The following is a 19,457-nucleotide window of genomic DNA, read 5'->3' on the forward strand; positions in this document are numbered from 1 at the left end:
CTTAAGGCCCCACCAGACTAGAAGGAAGCGTGTGATGCGGAGACTAGAAAGTCAGTCTACTTCGAAGTTGAGTTGAAATTCCCATATGGGCTGGCTTCTCACTGGGGCGACCCTAGGACAGTATCTCAGCCTGTTTGAGCCAGGACCTTTTAGATCATGTACTGAATTATGGTCTTTTTGGCTAAAAGCGGAAGAACATAACTATGTTTTCTTTTCCTGGTAAGTTCTTTCCTGCATAATTGCAGAATCTGGCATTTGGTTCTTCCCTTTCAGGATAGTCCCCTCTGACGGGCAGAGACTGTGAAGTCTGGGGCGGTTTTTCAATGTTTGCCAAGCTGGCCGGAAAGCGAATCTCAATCCTTCTACCTACGATGATGGATGCTATTTTACCCCTTAGCCAGGAATCCTCCCCAGCTTGGCTGTAGAGGTTTTGTCATCCTCTCTGGCCCCAGCCCATGTCTTGTTGCTCCAGAGGGGCAGAGTTAAGGTTACACGGTTGGCTGAAGGGGTAAGGTGTTGCTAAAAGTGACTTAGGAACTGGCCCTTCTCTTTCCTTATTTGTACAATCAAGCCCCATGTTTTGTGTGTCTCTTTGGCCTGTGAGTGAGGCTGGCGAATCATGCCTGGGGCACCGTGCCCACTTGATTTGGGTGGCCAAGTCTCCTGCCTCAGGATAGCGTGGAAGATGTTCTGGGCATGAAGTGACTAGTTAAAAGAAGAAGAAGAGTTTGGATTTATATCCCCCCCTTTCTCTCCTGCAGGAGACTCAAAGGGGCTTACAAACTCCTTGCCCTTCCCCACTCACAACAAACACCCTGTGAGGTACGTGGGGCTGAGAGAGCTCCGAGAAGCTGTGACTAGCCCAAGGTCACCCAGCTGGCATGTGTGGGAGTGCACAGGCTAATCTGAATTCCCCAGAGAAGCCTCCACAGCTCAGGCGGCAGAGCTGGGAATCAAACCCGGTTCCTCCAGATTAGATACACGAGCTCTTAACCTCCTACGCCACTGCTGCTGTGCCCCTGTGCTTTCATTTACAAGGCTGCAGCAAAACGGGAGCATAAGATGGCGGTTGCAGAATTGTATTGCCAAGCCTCTCAGTTTTGAGAAACCAAACCGCTATCCCTCATGGGTTGCCACACAACGCTTGGAGAGTCTGAGGGAATGAAATCTCAAAAAACCAGGAAAGTAGCGGAGCAAGATGTTCAAGGGGGGCAGAAGGGGTCCCTTTCCTGGTTGGATTTTTGTGCCTTATTATTCTGCATAATTTTCAGTTTTGTAAAAATGTGCACAAGGTTTATTTTGGCTTGGTGGACAGCCAGTTTACTGGGACACAGGTTCCCATGTAGATTATGCCAGGAGCCTCCATGCTGGTTGTTTGGAACCCATCCAGAGGTGGGATCCAGCAGGTTCTCACAGGTTCCCGAGAGCAGGTTACTAATTATTTGTGTGTGCCGAGAGGGGGTTACTAATGGATGATTTGGCCACGTGATTTTTGCCTTAGTTACGCCCCTCCTCTCAGCAGTAGCGCGCAGAACTTGAAGCAGTCTAGCAGGAGGTACACCGGCCCCGCCCAGGAATGCCCCGCCCCAGTGCCCGGCCATGCCCCCGTCGTGCCCCACCGAGCCCCATTGGCACTATGCCACAGTTTGAATCCCACCACTATGGGAAACTGCTACTAAAATTTTTGGATCCCACCACTGAAACCATCCCCTGTGCCTCAGGTGCTCTGTCTCCATTTGTAGGTTGCCAACTTCATTTGTAAGGTGGAGAAATTCCTGGAGAGGTTAGGGTGGAGCCTGGTGAAAGCATAGTTTGTCTTCAGTGGGATATAATAGCATATAGTCCACCCCCACCCCCCCAAAGTAGCCACTTTCTCCGTAGGATTTGGGGTGGAGACCAGGTGCTCAGGAGCAGCAGCAGCAGCAGAAGGCCATTGCTTTCACATCCTGCGGGTGAACTCCCGAAGGCACCTGGTGGGCCACTGTGAGTAGCAGAGTTCTGGACTAGATGGACTCTGGTTTGATCCAGCAGGCTTGTTCTTATGTTCTCATGGTGTCTGTAGTCTGGAGATCAGTTGTAATTTTGACACATCTCCAGGCCCCACTGGGAAGTTTGCAGCCATAAGTGGGAAAAGATGCATTAGCTAGAAAGGTGACTATACAACATGACCGTAAGCCACCTGGCATTCTATCTTGAGTTGTTGTTTTTTTTGCTGTGCACACAGCATGCTAACATGCGTGTAGACATCAAACGGCCTCAGTTCTTCCTTTCTACAAAAGATACATATTTTCCAGCTTCTCAGTCCAAGTCTGCAGAAACGGGATCAGAAGCCTCTCCATGAAGCTACCTCAAAGCATTCAAAGAGCTTACAAAGAGGGTGCCAGATGCGAACTAAATTAAAAACCATTGTATGAAAGGGGCAGAAAATAGAATTTCAGAGCTGTTTCTCCAGATATCAGGCAAAATAAGCGAACCTGTGCAGTGGTGGGATCCAAAAATTTTAGTAACAGGTTCCCAAGGTGGTGGGATTCAAACGGTGGCGTAGCGCCAATGGGGCTGGGCGGGGCACGACGGGGGCGTGGCCGGGCATTCCGGTGGCAGGGCATTCCTGGGCGAGGCTGTGGCAAGGACGCAGCCGCTGTGCCGGTCCTTGGGCGGGAAATGAATGCACGCAGATGCAAGCTGCCACGCACGCCGGTGTACCTCCTGCTAGACTGCTTCAAGTTCTGCGCACTACTGCTGAGAGGAGGGGCGTAACTAAGGCAAAAATCGTGTGGCAAAATCACCCATTAGTAACCCCCTCTTGGCACACGCAAATAATTAGTAACTTACTCTCGGGAACCCGTGAGAACCTGCTGGATCCCACCTCTGAACCTCTGCAAATGGGCGGAGCCTGTACATGAACAGTGGGTTGCAGAATTACGCTCCCCCCTTTAAAAAGAAAATCTGGTGTGAATTGCAGTTTATTCTTGCTGTCCGATTTTGTGCATGCTGATCTGTGTTCCCAGCGCAACACGTTTTAAGACACTGGAGTCGTCACCTCAAACCTGGTGCGTGGGCGGGGTGCAAAGTGTGAAAGCCGCAGCAAATCTCTTCTCCGCCCCACCCCCCACCCCACCAGGCTGAGAAGGGGGAATCCTTGCGTTTGGCTTCTCAGAAACTAAAGTTCTGACTACTGGCCCCCCCCTCCAAAAAAAAAGCCACATTTCACACAGTTTGTGATGTTGCAGCATCTCTCACCCACCCACAGTCTGCTGCCTGTGCCCTCAGCAGCGATGAGGAAGAGAAACGCCGCGTGTTCAACTTCAGAAGCTGGCTGCCCTTCCACAGGAAATCCTCCATGAACCTTTGCTGGATAATAGCACGCTTCCTTCTGCCACAGACCTGTGGTTGCAGTGTGGGCCACGGAAAAGCGCTTCACGATATGGGACGTTTGGAAAATGTGCGGAACCGCGGCTTTGCGTGTATTTGAGTGGCCTTCCGAAGTTACCCCTCGAACATATCAGGAACGAAGTTTTCAGAAGTTGGCCAGCGAGGCAGGAAGGATCGACGGCGGGGCTGGCGAAAACCTTTGCAGTTTCTGGAAGGTGTGTGGAAGTGAACCGTGGCTAAAACATGCCTCTGAAAAAGGGCTATGAGAGAGCTATGACGCTTGGGGTAGAAACTCGATTGGGGATTAAAATTTTGATGGCTGGTTCCCATGATGGTAAAGGATTCCGACAGTGGTCGCCAAAGGACGACTGGGCGGGACACAATGGGGCGCAAGGCCGGGCATTTCAAAAGGCGGGAACGTAACCAGCACTCAGTTACCGCAAAACTCACGCGTAAAACTGAAAAGCAGAACATCTGAAGGAAGAGGGCATTTAAAAAGCTCCAGTACACATCATATATTGACTTCCAGGTATCCCATCTTTGATTAAACGTTGTCTCTAACTTCATGCATATATAATTAAGACTTTAATTCAATAGCTATTTCTGAAGTATATTCTGGTAGTTACAATCTACCATTTTCTTTAGATTTCAAATCCCGTGTACCAAGAACATAAGAACAAACCCAGCCGGATCGGAACAGGAATCCATCCCGTCCTTCTCTGCTACTTTCGCGGTGGCCCACCAATTATACGGAGCTCACATGCAGGATGTGAAAGCAATGGCCTTCTGCGGCTGTTGCTCCCGAGCACCTGGACTGTTAAGGCCTTTGCAATCTCAGATCGAAGAGGATCATCAGATGCGGTAGGCAACAATGAACTTCTCCTCCGCTGGAAAATCTATCCGAGCACGCAAAACTAGTTAACCCAACATGCCCGCTCAGTTAACCCAATTAAGAGTCATGCTTCTCTATTGAATAAGTTTTCAAAAGATATCCTGTAAAAGTTTTCCAGTTTTCTACAAAATTGTCCATATTGCTTGTTAATGGCATCATCTGCTTTGCCATTTCTGAATATTCCGCAACTTTCAGAATCTAGTCCTTTTTTGTTGGTATCTTTATCTCTCTGTTTTTCCACACATAAAGTCCTTGCCACAGTTGTCCTATCAAGGGGGGCGTCCAAGCATGAGCTACAGAATGGGGTTGGTCAGGGAGGCAAGTCCTATAAATCTCCAGGGAATTGTCCAAGGGTGGGCAGAGGTCATGATAGGCCAGAAGGACTGTGGATCTGTAATGGTTAATGTAACTGTACAAGAGAGAGAGAGAAAAAATTTCCCCACTGTTAACCTGATGTGCAATTTTAAGTCTTGAAGTAGCTCTCTCTCTCACACCCCCATACCAGAGCAGCCACACCTGCTTCCTTCCCGACTACCTGGGGTTTGTGGCCCTGACGCCTTGACTCACATTCTTCTTGCGTGTTGAAACCCTTTGCCTCTAGCTGGCGCATCTGAAGGATGACACAAACCTCCGGTGTGTTGAGTCTTACCTGTGGGATTGGACTTCCTTGTGAGGTTCTTTCTGCTGACTCACTGGAGTCACGGAGTGGCCAATTTCTCACCGGCAGGGCTGGTTTTGCCTCTTCCTGGCCCATTGCCAGATGAGACTTGTCACAGAACAGAGGAAACAGAAAAGAGGCTCGGTTAAGCCTTTAAATAAGCTTACCCCAGCCTCTTTTCTGTTTCCTCTGTTATGTGACAAGTCTCATTTAAAGATAAGAAACTTACAATGTATACAAAATTGATTGCCTACCTTATAACAGCTGCACGTATGTTGATTGCGTCGGTATGGAAATCTAACAATATACCAACTATGGAGGCGTGGCTTGAAAAATATATATATGTTTATGAACTTGGAACGCATTTCACTTACCTTACAGGAAGAAGAGACAAGAAAGAAAGAACTGGAGTGGAAACCATTGGAAGAATACTTCAAATTTATTACCAAGTAGATAGAAGTAGATAGAATAATTATGAAGTAGGAATATAGGAAGAATTATACTGTATGTTGTAAATAAGTAAGTAGGTAGATTATGTAAGATAAATGTTTGAACAACGATCATCTGAACGATAAATGTATAATTTATGACGAAAGATTTATTGAATGCAGACTTATAATATAATATTTCCACATATTTGATTTCATTGTAGAACGCTCCAGTTAGGAGAGAAGTCTTTTGATTAAAGTACCTAAATATATGAAATTCCCAAGCAAGGGAAGCAACAAATTTTAATTGTTTGAGATGGAACGTATGAAACTAAAATACGAATGTATAACTTGTATTTCTTTTAACATTTTTCAATAAAGTACAATTTAAAAAAAGAAAAAAAAGAAAAGAGGCTGGGGTATAACTGCGGAGCATCTTTTAAGGCAAAGAAATTTCCTCCACCATGCCTTTCAGACCGTCTGGGCTCTAGCGCCGCACAGCTGATTTTATCTTTCATTCTCATCCCTAGGGTTGGGGGGTTTTTGTACCTCGCAAACAGCTTCTTCAAATGATGCAGCTGTCTTTTCTGTTTCCCTTTTCCTGGCGACATCGAGAGAAATAAAAGAAACCTTCCCCACACAGACTGCGAAAAAAGAAAAGGGGAAAAAAGCTAACGTTGCCCTTATTTTTCTGCTATACGTTAGGTAAGACCAGAGAGCTGTTCTTTGTTTTTGTTCAAGCTCACATTTGCTTCTGGATTCTACGGAAAAGGTTATTGAACTAGAGCAGGGATCTGCCACGCGGGGGACGCCTTTTCTGGCACCCACCAAACGTTTGTAGAAGGTGGCTGTGACCAAGTGTTAGCCCAGCTGGCGATGTGTTTGACTGTGCAGATGTAACCTCAGCTTGTGGGTTCTGTGGGGCAGAACCTGGAATGAGTTCGCAACAACAATTTTAAAAAACAAAATGGTTTACTTTCTTAACACATAACATATAACAGTGGTGGCGAACCTATGGTACGGGTGCCACTCAGAGCCCTCTCTGTGGGCACTCGCACACAGAGTTCATCATGTGGAAGGGGGGTGGAAAATCACCCCCCCCACACACACACACACATACTCACATCTAGGCTGGCCTGGGCATGACCTTTACCTGGGAGTAAGATCGGTTGCTGGCAATGGAGTTTGCTTCTGAATAAACCCTCCTAGGATCGTGATTCACCCATTTGAAGCGTTGCACGGTTCACTAAGCTTCACTAAGCTTACTCCTGAGTAACACGTGCCTTCAGGTTCAACTGTTTTTTCTAAACTAAAACCTCAGTATTCAGGTTAAATTGCCGTGCAGGCACTTTGCGATAAATAAGTGGGTTTTGGGTTGCAGTTTGGGCGCTCGGTCTCGAAAAGGTTCGCCATCACTGACATATAACATCAACATTTAACATCACATTTCAAGGTCCTGTTCAGGATGCATTTTCAAGTCCTTATATTGACAGTCTACTGATACTGCCAAGTCCAATTCTTCTTTGCAAGTGGGTTGGCTCCTGAAGACTCCGAGGGCTGGATGAACAGGATTCAACATGGTGAAGGTTTCCAGGAGAACTCTCACCCTTTACAACCACAAAAAAGAAACCCTGAAACAATAGACTCCAACATTTACAACATAGCAAAAACAAACAACTACCTTCCCAGTAGTTCCCAACAACATTGCAGTTTACCTTAACAAGGTGTTAAGGGCTTATAGAAATCAAGGTCCGAGACTGGTAGCCTTGTCTCCTCCAAACTACATGAGGTCTGCTGCCTCCTGCTGCTCTGAGTCTCCACCCCTTGCTGGGTAAACCCATTCTGAGCATGGGGGTTACACAGACACCCCCACACAGCACAATAAACTTCAGTGTGTTACCAAAGGTAAGCCGTCGGAAACAGGGGTGTACCACTGTAAAAAGCCGCCCAGGACAAACTCCAGGCACTGCGTCCACTCCCCAACAGCTTGTCCCGCCCACAGCTGCACAGGAAGCCCCCACACACACATCTGTGCTCGAGACCCCGCCAGTCACTTGCCCTGCCGCTATGCGGGTTGCTGGCCTGCACCTGGGCTCTGCCAGGCACCCTGGGCCTGCTCCAGCTCCATGCATGGCACCAGCATGTCCTGTTTGGCAGAGGAGCCTTTTAAAAGCTACAGCAGGCAGCCAGGGGGGTGGAGAGAGGTGCCCGGGGTGTGTGTGTGTGTGTGTGTGTGTGAAGAAGCATGGCCTGGGCTGCCCTCCTGCTGCTGCTTCTTGACCCCGTGGCTGGTGGAATATGCTGCAACAACATGATCAGGTGATGGCAAAGAGGGTGCTGGCAGGTGCCGGCTGGCCATGGCCTTTCTTGCCTAGCCCCCGCGTGTCCTTCTGGCCTGCTGGAGGGGGGAGGGGAGGAGGTGGACAAAAGGGGCCCCTACGTAACCTAGGGTCGCGATACACCCCTGCAAACCCAGTTCTCCAGAGTAGAGTCCACTGCTGTTAACCTCTGTACCACACTGGATCAGGCGCCTGAAGGCTCAAAAATATTAGGTGCCACCGGTACCAGTGGTGGGATCCAAAATTTTTAGTAACGGGTTCCCAGGGTGGTGGGATTCAAACTGTGGCGTAGCGCCAATGGGGCTGGGTGGGGCACGACGGAGGCGTGGCCGGGCATTCTGGGGGCGGGGCATTCCTGGGCGGGGCTGTGGCAAGGACGCAGCCATTGCACCGGTCCTTGGGCGAGAAACGAATGCGCGCAGGCTGCCACGCACGCCGGTGCGCCTCCTGCTAGACTGCTTCAAGTTCTGCGTGCTACTGCTGAGAGGAGGGGCGTAACTAAGGCAAAAATCACATGGCCAAATCACCAACTAGTAACCCCCTCTCAGCACACACAAATAATTAGTAACCTACTCTCGGGAACCTGTGAGAACCTGCTGGATCCCACCTCTGACTGGTACAATGGCATAAAGACCACCTTCTATAGCAGCAATTTTCTCCAGGGAAACAGCTTTGTATCATCTGGAGATCTGTTGTAATTCCAGGAGACCTCCAGATCTCATACAGACATGGGATCCCCTTTAGAATGCAACTGCTTTGGAAAGTCGACTTTATGGCATTATATCCTGCTGAGGTCCCAAGCCCCATTCCTTCCCAGGTTTCATTCCCAAATTTCCAGGAATTTCCCACTCTGGTGTTCGCTAATGAAAAAGGAAGTCCAATCTCTCGAACTGGGGTTTACCAAGGCCTATGCTCTCAAATATCACAAACTATTTCGGAACAAACAGTTCTGCGGGGCCGTCTTTCTAGCATGCTTGCAGATAACCGTTCTTTCCTCGTTTGTTTTTCTTTCCAAAACATGCTGAGCGTTCATTCGTGGGCGGAGGTGGCCCCTCGCACGGCTTGCAACCCGAGGCTTGTCGATTGCATTTGTCTGAAAAATGCTCGGTTCAGCCACCGCAGGCAGCTGAGAAAAAGGTGTGTGTGTGGTGGGGTGCGTTTTGCACAAACGGTGCACACCTGGGCCTGAGGGAGTTACTGGTACTGAGCAGGAAGCCGGGGGTGCCGGAAGCCATCTCTCACCCTTCCCTCGGCCTGAGATGCTGGCTTTGTTTGGCTCCAGGTGAGCCTCTGCCATTGCATCGGAAAAACCACAGCTGGGCAGCATTTGTAGAAGCGCACATCCCGCCTCTTGCGCATTTGTGCGTTAAACCACGTCCAGACACAGACACTGGGGAAAATGCCGGACGTCCCAATTTGAGCAGGACTGTGGCACTCAAAGGGAACTAGAGGGCATGCTCTTCCTGCAAGAGATAGAAACTGAGGCACAGGTGCCAGCCTCCAAGTAGTAGCTGAAGATCTCCCAGATTTACAGGTGGCCTCCAGGTAAAAGAGGGAAGTTCCCCTAGAGCAGTGGTGGTGAACCTTTGGCACTCCGGATGTTATGGACTACAATTCCCATCAGCCCTGTCAATTGGCCATTCTGGCAGGGACTGATGGAATTGTAGTCCATAACATCTGGAGTGCCAAAGGTTCGCCACCACAGCCCGAGAGAAAATGGCTGCTTTGGAAGGTGGACTGTGTGGCTATACCAGCGGTTCTCAACCTGGAGGTTGGGACCCCTTTGGGGGTCGAACGACCCTTTCGCAGGGGTCGCCTAAGACTCTCTGCATCTGTGTTCTCCACCTGTAAAATGGATAAATGTTAGGGTTGGGAGTCACCACAACACAAGGAACTGTATCAAAGGGTCGCGGCATTAGGAAGGTTGAGAACCACTGCCTAAGACTCTCTGCATCAGTGTTCTCCATCTGTAAAATGGATCAATGTTATGGTTGGGGGTCACCACAACATGAGGAACTGTATTAAAGGGTCACGGCATTAGGAAGGTTGCGAACCACTGCCTAAGACTCTCTGCATCAGTGTTCTCCATCTGTAAAATGGATAAATGTTAGGGTTGGGGGTCACCACAACCTGAGGAACTGTATTAAAGGGTCGCGGCATTGGGAAGGTTGAGAACCACTGCTATATGCCCTCCTGAGATCCCTCCTTAAACCCTTCCCTTCACTGGCTCTACCTCCAAAAATATCCAGGTAATTCCCTATCTGGAGCTGCCAACTCTGTGCACAGAAGAGGAATTTTCTGCCGTGAAGGTTACCTGCCCCCCTTTCCCACTATGATGTTGGTGCAATCTTTCTGAACTAGTTTTAATTTCTAGATGTTCAAAAAAAGCACAGCAAGGCTTTTTTGCTGAAAAATAAAGTGTTCGGTTTGTGCCATCTGGACCACAGCATGTTGTGAACCATTGAAAAGGTTAGCCAGGGCTCACTGCCATCACCCCAACCCCAAACCAGCTTCCAAAGGCAGTAATATTCACCATTCAAAGGACGAATGTCTCTCAACACGTGCAGAGTGCTTTCTCTTTAATATATTGGGTCTATTTGTTTAACCAAAAAAAAGTGGGTTTTCAGTTGCTAGTTCCATATAACATTCATGTCTCTCAGTCTATATCAGTGGTGGCGAACCTATGGCACTCCAGATGTTCATGGACTACGATTCCCAATTGGCCATGCTGGCAGGGGCTGATGGGAATTGTAGTCCATGAACATCTGGAGCGCCATAGGTTCGCCACCACTGGTCTATATAATAAAAAGGCAATGTAGGTTAATGGTTAGCATTAGGGTTGCAACCTAGAGATGTCTCAGAATTAAAAGTGATCTCCAGACTTCAGAGATCAGCTGGAGAAAGAGGCCACCGGAAAATGGACCATATGACATTATATCCCTGTGAGGTCTCTTCCCAAGCCCCAACTTCTCTCGGGCTCATTCCGCACATGCAGAATAATGCACTTTCAAACTGCTTTCAGTGCTCTTTGAAGCTGTGCGGAATGGCAAAATCCACTTGCAAACAGTTGCGAAAGTGGTTTGAAAACGCATTATTTTGCGTGTGCGGAAGGGGCTTCGGTTTCACCTTCAAATCTTCAGGAATTCCCCAACTTGGAACTGGCAACTGTAGGTTAAAGTGATATATTAAGATCTAGATGACCTAGTTTAAAATCCCCACTAACCCACTAACCCATGGAGCTCATTGGATGACCTTGGCTGATAACTTTGTCTCATCCTAACCTACATCACAGGGTTGTTGTGACGATAAGAGAACGACAAGTGTCCATTACAGCTCCTTGGAGAAAGGATGGGATTCATATTGACTAGACAGGGATTTTAGAAAAAACATTTGACATCCCCGGCGGTCTAGTAAGAGCAGCGGGACTTTAATCTGGAGAGCCAGGTTCGAGTCTACATTCTACATGCAGCCTGCCGGGCAACTTGGGTCACTCACAGTTCTTTCAGAACTCGCTCAGCCCACGCAGAGGCAGGCAATGGCAAACCATCTCTGAATGCCCCTTGCCTTGAAAATCCAATGAGGTTGCCATAAGTCAGCTGTGACTTGACTATGACAGCCCCTTTTAATGCAGGATATACCGTTTGTAGGAAGAAATACTGAGTAACCACAAGCAGGGATTTGACCTGGGATTTAGGGTGTAAGAGTATCTGGAATCAGAGGCTCCCATGAGGAAGGACTGGATTTTTTTGTGTGGGGGCCGGGACGAGGGAGATGTACCACTCACATGGGAAGATGTCACTGGCAGGCATAACCTCCCAAATGCTCTGAGTCCAGTGGGAGAATGGGTGAACATTCCCTAAGAACAGAAGAAGAAGAAGGAGGAGGAGGAGGAGGAGGAGGAGTTTGGATGTATATCCCCCCTTTCTCTCCTGTAGGAGACTCAAAGGGGCTTACAATCACCTTGCCCTTTCCCCCTCACAACAAACACCCTGTGAAGTAGGTGGGGCTGAGAGAGCTCCGAGATGCTGTGACTAGCCCAAGGTCACCCAGCTGGCATGTGCTAGAGTGCGCAGGCTAATCTGAATTCCCCAGATAAGCCTCCACAGCTCAGGTGGCAGAGCAGGGAATCAAACCCAGTTCCTCCAGATTAGATACACAGGCTCTTAACCTCCTACGCCATGTAGTCCAGCTCTCTGCTACTCGCAGTGGCCCACCAGGTGCCTTTGGGAGCTCACCTGCAGGAGGTGAAAGCAATGGCCTTCTGCGGCTTTTGCTCCCAAGCACCTGGACTGTTAAGGCCTTTGCAATCTCAGATCAAAGAGGATCAAGATTGGTAGCCATAAATCGACTTCTCCTCCATAAATCTGTCCAAGCCCCTTATAAAGCTATCCAGGTTAGCGGCCATCACCACCTCCTGTGGCAGCATATTCCAAACACCAATCACACGTTGCGTGAAGAAGTGTTTCCTTTTATTAGTCCTCATTCTTCCCCCCAGCATTTTCAATGTAGGCCCCCTGGTTCTAGTATTGTGAGAAAGAGAGAAAAATGTCTCTCTGTCAACATTTTCTACCCCGTGCATAATTTTATAGACTTCAATCATATCCCCCCTCAGACGTCTCCTCTCCAAACTAAAGAGTCCCAAACTAAAGAGTCCTAAACACGGGTTTGAAGGACTCCATGAGGCTGCTCTATGTGTTATGCTCAGGTCACAGTTGTGGCTCATGCAACTGTTTTTTTTTTCAGACACTGTGCAGGAAAACAAACACTTGGAATATTCCATGCGCCTCCCCTATGCTGCCTGCGTGATTCCGATAACAGCTTTGTCAGTTAGATTTGTTGTAATCCCTCTGCTGCTCACGGAGGGGCCGTGGCTCAGCGGGAGAGCATTTGCTCGGCACGCCGAAGGTCTTGGCTTCAATCCCAGGTATTTCCAGTTCAAAGGATCAGGTGATGCGCAAGACCTCAGCAGGAGAGGCCCAGGACAGCCGCGGCTGGGCTGAATAGACAGTACTGATGTTGATGACCAAGGGGGCTGATTTGTTATAAGAAGAAGAAGAAGAGAAGAAGAGTTTGGATTTATATCCCCCCTTTCTCTCCTGCAGGAGACTCAAAGGGGCTGACAAGCTCCTTGCCCTTCCCCGCTCACAACAAACACCCTGTGAGGTGGGTGGGGCTGAGAGAGCTCCGAGAAGCTGTGACTAGCCCAAGGTCACCCAGCTGGCGTGTGTGGGAGTGCACAGGCTAATCTGAATTCCCCAGATAAGCCTCCACAGCTCAAGCGGCAGAGCTGGGAATCAAACCTGGTTCCTCCAGAAGCTCTTAACCTCCTACGCCTCCTACGAGCTCTTAACCTCCTACGCCACTGCTGCTCCTTATGTGACTGAGACCATTGGGGGAAGACCAGTTCACACCTGAAGGAGAACGAGATGGGGAAGAGGTGAGCAAATGGGCATGCCAACTTCCAGGCAGGGCGTGGGGATTCCCCCAGAATTGCCCCTCATCTCCAGACTACAGAGACCATTACCCAGGAAAAAAATGGATGCATTGGGGGGGTGGACTCTGTGGCCTTGAGGTACCCCACTGAGGTCTCTGTTCTCCCCAGGCTCCATCCCCAGTTCTCCAAGAGTTTCCCAACCTGGATCTGGCAGTCATAAGAACATAAGAACTAGCCTGCTGGATCAGACCAGAGTTCATCTAGTCCAGCACTCTGCTACTCGCAGTGGCCCACCAGGTGCCTTTGGGAGCTCACCTGCAGGGTGTGAAAGCAATGGCCTTCTGCGGCTGCTGCTGCTGCTGCTCCTGAGCACCTGGTCTGCTAAGGCCTTTTCAATCTCAGATCAAGAAGGATCAAGATTGGAAGCCAGAGATCGACTTCTCCATAAATCTGTCCAAGTGTAGTTCATAACTGTGACAAGGATGTCGCAGTTCTGAGGGGGGGTGGGGGGGAACTGAGACAAAACAATGTTGAGCTCAGTGGCAGTGGGGATTCACTGAGGCGAACCTAGGTAGAAACCAGTTCAACTCTGTCAGTGGGGAAAGCCCCGTGGAATGTCTTTGGACCAATGGGTGAACAATGAGAAAGGAGGAAAATTAAGCTTGCTGTATCCCCTTCCTGGCGGCGTGGCTGCAGTCTGAAGATAACTGAACTGCACAACCCCACCAGCCGTTGGCAGCCAGAAATGCACAAACATCTCCGTTTTCTTAAGGCAACACAAAATGTGCATCCTTACTTTTTCAAAAAAAAAAAAGCTCTCTGCAGGTAGCCTGCACGAGCCAGGAGCTTTCTAAATCTGCATCCGTGTCAGTTTTCCAAAACTCCACTCACCTGTGCCAGACAACAGCTACCTGCAGGGCCAACAGACTGCACAGTCTTGCAACATGCTGCTTTCGGGCTGCCAATGCACTCCAGGTAATTAAGATAGGTCCATGTGGAGCTGGGGGACCAAAAAGAATTTTTAACACATTAGCAGCACTGACGGATGTCTGCCTACAACTGCCAGCTTTTAAACAGACAGGATGGTGTGCCTATACATTTTGGGGTGGCAGGTGGGCAGTGGCGTATCTGCCTAGGGACAAGGGGTAGCCCTTGGCCCCCGGCGCCACTCTTCTGGTCACGTGGGGGCGCAAAATCGGCCTCCCCCACGTGACCAGAAGTCCTGCTGTCTCATCATTTTCGCGCGCCTCCACCCCGTCCGAGGCACGCAAAAATGATGAGGCAGCAGGACTTCCTGCTGCCTCCAAGCACCCTAGACCTTGCCCATGTCCATGGAGTGGGGGATGGAGCCTGGGGCATCAGGGGCGGAGCTGGGGTGGTGGGCGGCAGAGCCTGGGGGTGTCCTGGAGACAATTTGTCTCCAGGCACCATTTACCCCTGGTACGCCACTGCAGGTGGGTGAACCTGTTCAACTGTATCTGCCCACACTGAAGAAGAAGAAGAGGAGGAGGAGGAGGAGGAGGAGGAGGAGTTTGGATTTATATCCCCCTTTCTCTCCTGCAGGAGACTCAAAGGGGCTTACAATCTCCTTGCCCTTCCCCCCTCACAACAAACATCCTGTGAGGTGGGTGGGGCTGAGAGAGCTCCGAGAAGCTGTGACTAGCCCAGGGTCACCCAGCTGGCGTATGTGGGAGTGCACAGGCTAATCTGAATTCCCCAGATAAGCCTCCACAGCTCAAGCGGCAGAGCAGGGAATCAAACCCGGTTCCTCCAGATTAGAATGCACCTGCTCTTAACCACTACGCCGCTGCTGCTCCACCAAAAACTGAATTTGTGGTGGGTAGGAAACAGCATTCTGATCATATACCCTGAGAAACGGTTGCCCATGAATACGTACATGATGCTCACAACATCAGTCACGATTACCTGTGCAGGCGTCCACATGCCAACGTGTGTCCTTCAGGTGCATAAAACACTAAGCATCCAAAATAGCACACGATGCGCTTCTCTCTGCAAGATGTACAACCTCTATGCATATGAACTGTGTCTACTTCGGAGGCCCGAGAACTGCACCCAAGCAAGAATGCCGAAGCTAGTCTGAAATAGGTTGTTCTCCAACCCAGCCTGGCTGGCCTCCAAATCTCAAGTGGGTTTGGAAGGGAGAGACACTCTGCACATGGCCAGAGGCATTCTCTTTTTCATGGTTCCTGACCAGGGGAAGCAATGTTGAGATGTTTTTAAAGGGTGGGATTTTTTTTCAAGATCCTCATTCAGAAAGAATGGCTCTTTCAAGCATCTACTAAGCATTCAAACTGAAAGGTAAATGTAACCTCTGAGCATTGAAAGGTTGCAGAAAAAATTAGACAAATCAAACAAAGCTCTTAGGAAGACATTTAGAGATTAAAATGAGATGTAGGTTATTGATTAAAGTATGATGCATGTATGCCAAAGGCAAATTAACTCCTGAGTTACAACAAGGAAGTCTATTTAACTTTTTTATACATCTTCTCTTTTCTGTTAAGATTGTGTATATGTGACAGGGTGAAATTATAACGATGATTGGTGTCAAAGATTGATTTGATATGTATGTTTGTTTTTTGCATACACAAATAAAAATTAAAAAATTTTTTTTAAAGGTTGCAAAAAACACAAAGGGACAGCTTTCCTGACTTGGGCATAGCTTTTGGAAACCTGGATAATTGGGGAGAGGATGCTGACCGATCTAGACCTTTGCTCTGATCCAGAAAAGGACATTCGCATATGGAACCTCAGTTCTGGTGAACTGATCTGACATTGTGAAACACATGGGCAGGAGAAGGAATGTCTGTCGCATGCCCCCGCACACCCATCGCGGCATCAACAGCGTGTTCCTGCACCCACCCACCCTATACACCTAGCAATCGCCCACCCATGTTCGCACAAGCCTCTTCCACAAAGAGGAAACAGAATCACTCATTCTGAGCTGCGCTCTCTTTTTCTCTCTTTTGGCTGAGCTTCGAGACAAGCAAGAACATCTCCAAGGAGTAGGGCCATGTCAGTTTCCCCACGCCTCCAAAAAAGCTTTCTCGTAGTTCTAAAGGGCTCCCACCACCATGCAGTCAGCCAGGGTTTGCAATTCAAAGGGAGGGGACAGGAAAGAAGCAAGTGTTTAATTTCCGTGGCACATGCAGCTCAATGGATTCCCCACCTCTGGGATCCCCACCTCTGGGATCCAACCAGTTCTCACCACTTCTCCAGAAGTCGTTACTATTTTTTTCTGAGTGCCCAGAAGGGGTTACTAAAGCAACCTCCCTGCCCAATAGGGACTGGAGGTGCGTGTGTGCTGCGGCGCCACTGTTTGAATCCCACCACCATCGGAACCTGTTATTAAAATTTTTGGAATCCCACCACTGCCTATAACCAACGCCTGATGTCCTTCAAAGCCATGGCGTTTTTTTCTGAACCCAGCTTGTCCTATCTCCTGCAAAAAGCAATACCCCTACCCCTCCAAAGCTCACCACAGATCAGTGGTGTTTTGAAATGATGTTTCTTCCCACGCACAAACACACACCTTACAATAGGTTTTTTTAAAGTTGCAAATAGCCTCCCGCTCTTTATTGCTGACAAATAGCATGGGCTGAGAACGCTTGAATTTTACAAATGAGAAGCTGAGGCTGTAAAAGGTAGGAGAGATTGATAACCCCGAAACGGCACTGTGAGCTTGCAGCAGCAGAAGAAAGTGGGGTGCTGTGTGGTTTCCGGGCTGTATGGCCATGTTCTAGCAGCATTCTCTCCTGACGTTTCGCCTGCATCTGTGGCTGGCATCTTCAGAGGATCTGATAGTAGGAATGGAAAGCAAGTGGAGTATATATACTGTGAGGTCAAAAGGTGAGGCCCTCTGAATAGAGTAGCCTGGTATGTGAGTCACAAAGAAGTCCGTAGCCTGGGAGTAACAATGAAGATAGCAAGGTCAATAGGTGAATGCATCTGAATAGAAGTATCCTGGTCTATGTTTCCTTTGATTGCTATAGTCTATAGTTGTCCTGTGTTTGTGTGGAGCTGATTAGTCACTGTCTTGATTCTAAAGTTTTTCAACACTGGCAGCCAAATTCTGTTCATTTTCATGGTTTCTTCCTTCCTGTTGAGAGGATTGTCCATATTTGCTTGTGAATTTTCAATGGCTTCCTCTGTAGCCAGTCTGGCCGTAGTGGTTGTCAGAGTGATTAGAATTTCCACCATAACGAAGCCAATATTGTATCTGTGTCCAGGTTGGTTTATCAAGTGTTCTGCTATTGCTGATTTTTCTGGCTGAAATAGTCTGCAGTGCCTTTCGTGTTCTTTAATTCGTGTCTGAGCCCTGTGTTTGGTGGTTCCTATGTAGACTTGTCCACAGCTACATGGTATGTAGCAACCCTGGTATGTGGTAGACTCCTGCAGTAGCTAGAGGACCCCTCTTATCCTTTGCTGAACGTAGCATTTGTTGAATTTTCTTAGTGGGTCTGTAGATTGTTTGTAGGTTAACTGGGCAGCATTTAGGCCTGGTACGCCACTAAAGCTGATGGCCAGTGCTGGATCATGTGGTGGTGAGTTCCGTAAGTTAAATATGCATATTATGAGGAAGGCAACTGCCAGATCAGGGATTGGCGGGCTGGAGGGTAATGCTGGGCATGGAGGTGCGTTGCTGTTTTATGAACATGAGTAGCTGCGAACCAAAGGAAACTTCCGCACGACTTCAAATCAAACCTAGCAGCTTGGTAACCTCTGGAATCATCCTCTCTGGAATTTACACTGCAGATGGGATGGGCCTCTTCAGTGGAGTGGGTGGCCCTGGAAGGGACCTTTTAAAAGTGCCCAGGCAACTTTTCACCACAGTACGAAAACCTTTCCATTCTGTTATGGCCCTGCCCTTTCACTGGGGAACACAGGGGAACACTCCTGCTTCTTCTGTCCCTGCTCACAACAACAGTGAGGCAGCTCAGGCTAGGAGGGAGTCACCAGCCCAAGGTCCCCTAGTCAGTGGTGGGATACAAAAATTTTAGTAACAGGTTCCCATGGTGTTGGGATTGAAACTGTGGCGTAGCGCTAATGGGGCTGGGTGGGGCATGACGGGGGCGTAGCCGGGCATTCTGGGGGCGGGGCATTCTTGGGCAGGGCTGTGGCAAGGATGCAGCCGCTGCGCCGGTCCTTGGGCGGGAAACGAATGCACACAGCCGCAGGCTGCCACACACGCTGGTGCACCTCCTGCTAGACTGCTTCAAGTTCTGTGCGCTACTGCTGAGAGGAGGGGCGTAACTAAGGCAAAAATCACGTGGCAAAATCACCAATTAGTAACCCCCTCTCGGGAACCTGCAAGAACCTGCTGGATCCCACCTCTGCCCCTAGTGAATTTCTTGGCTGAGCAGAGATTTGAATCCAGGCCTCTCGAGTCCTAGGCTAATGTTATACCCCACATTTGCTGTTCCAGGACTTGCTGTTTGGGGGAAAGAGGATCCCCCCCCCTCCCCCAGGACTAGGCAGCATTTTGGTTATTGCCAATGGTGTGAAATTGGAAAGGGAAGAGAGGAATTTGGATTTATCTCTCTCTTTCTCAGTCATAAGGAGTCTCCAAGTGGGTTACAAGCTCCTGCCCTTCCTTTCCCACGACTGACACCTTGTGAGGCAGGTGGGGCTGAGAGAGTTCAGAGAGAACTGTGACTGGCCCAAGGTCACCAAGCATGTAGGTAGGAACAGGGAAACAAATCCAGTTCACCAGATACGAGTCCACCTGTCATGTGGAGGAGAGGGGGATCACACTCGGTTCTCCAGGTTAGTCTCTCATAAGAACATAAGAACAAGCCAGCTGGATCAGACCAGAGTCCATCTAGTCCAGCTCTCTGCTACTCGCAGTGGCCCACCAGGTGCCTTTGGAGCTCACCTGCAGGATGTGAAAGCAATGGCCTTCTGCTGCTGCTGCTGCTGCTCCTGAGCACCTGGTCTGCTCAGGCATTTGCAATCTCAGATCAAGGAGGATCAAGATTGGTAGCCATAAATCAACTTCTCCTCCATCAATCTGTCCAAGCCCCTTATAAAGCTATCCAGGTTAGTGGCCATCACCACCTCCTGTGGCAGCATATTCCAAACACCAATCACACGTTGCGTGAAGAAGTGTTTCCTTTTATTATTCCTAATTCTTCCCCCCAGCATTTTCAATGGATGCCCCCTGGTTCTAGTATTGTGAGAAAGAGAGAACAATTTCTCTCTGTCAACATTTTCTACCCCATGCATAATTTTATAGACTTCAATCATATCCCCCCTCAGACGTCTCCTCTCCAAACTAAAGAGTCCCAAACACTGCAGCCTCTCCTCATAAGGAAAG

This window comes from Sphaerodactylus townsendi, linkage group LG05 (assembly GCF_021028975.2).
Source record: "Sphaerodactylus townsendi isolate TG3544 linkage group LG05, MPM_Stown_v2.3, whole genome shotgun sequence".
Taxonomy (NCBI): domain Eukaryota; kingdom Metazoa; phylum Chordata; class Lepidosauria; order Squamata; family Sphaerodactylidae; genus Sphaerodactylus; species Sphaerodactylus townsendi.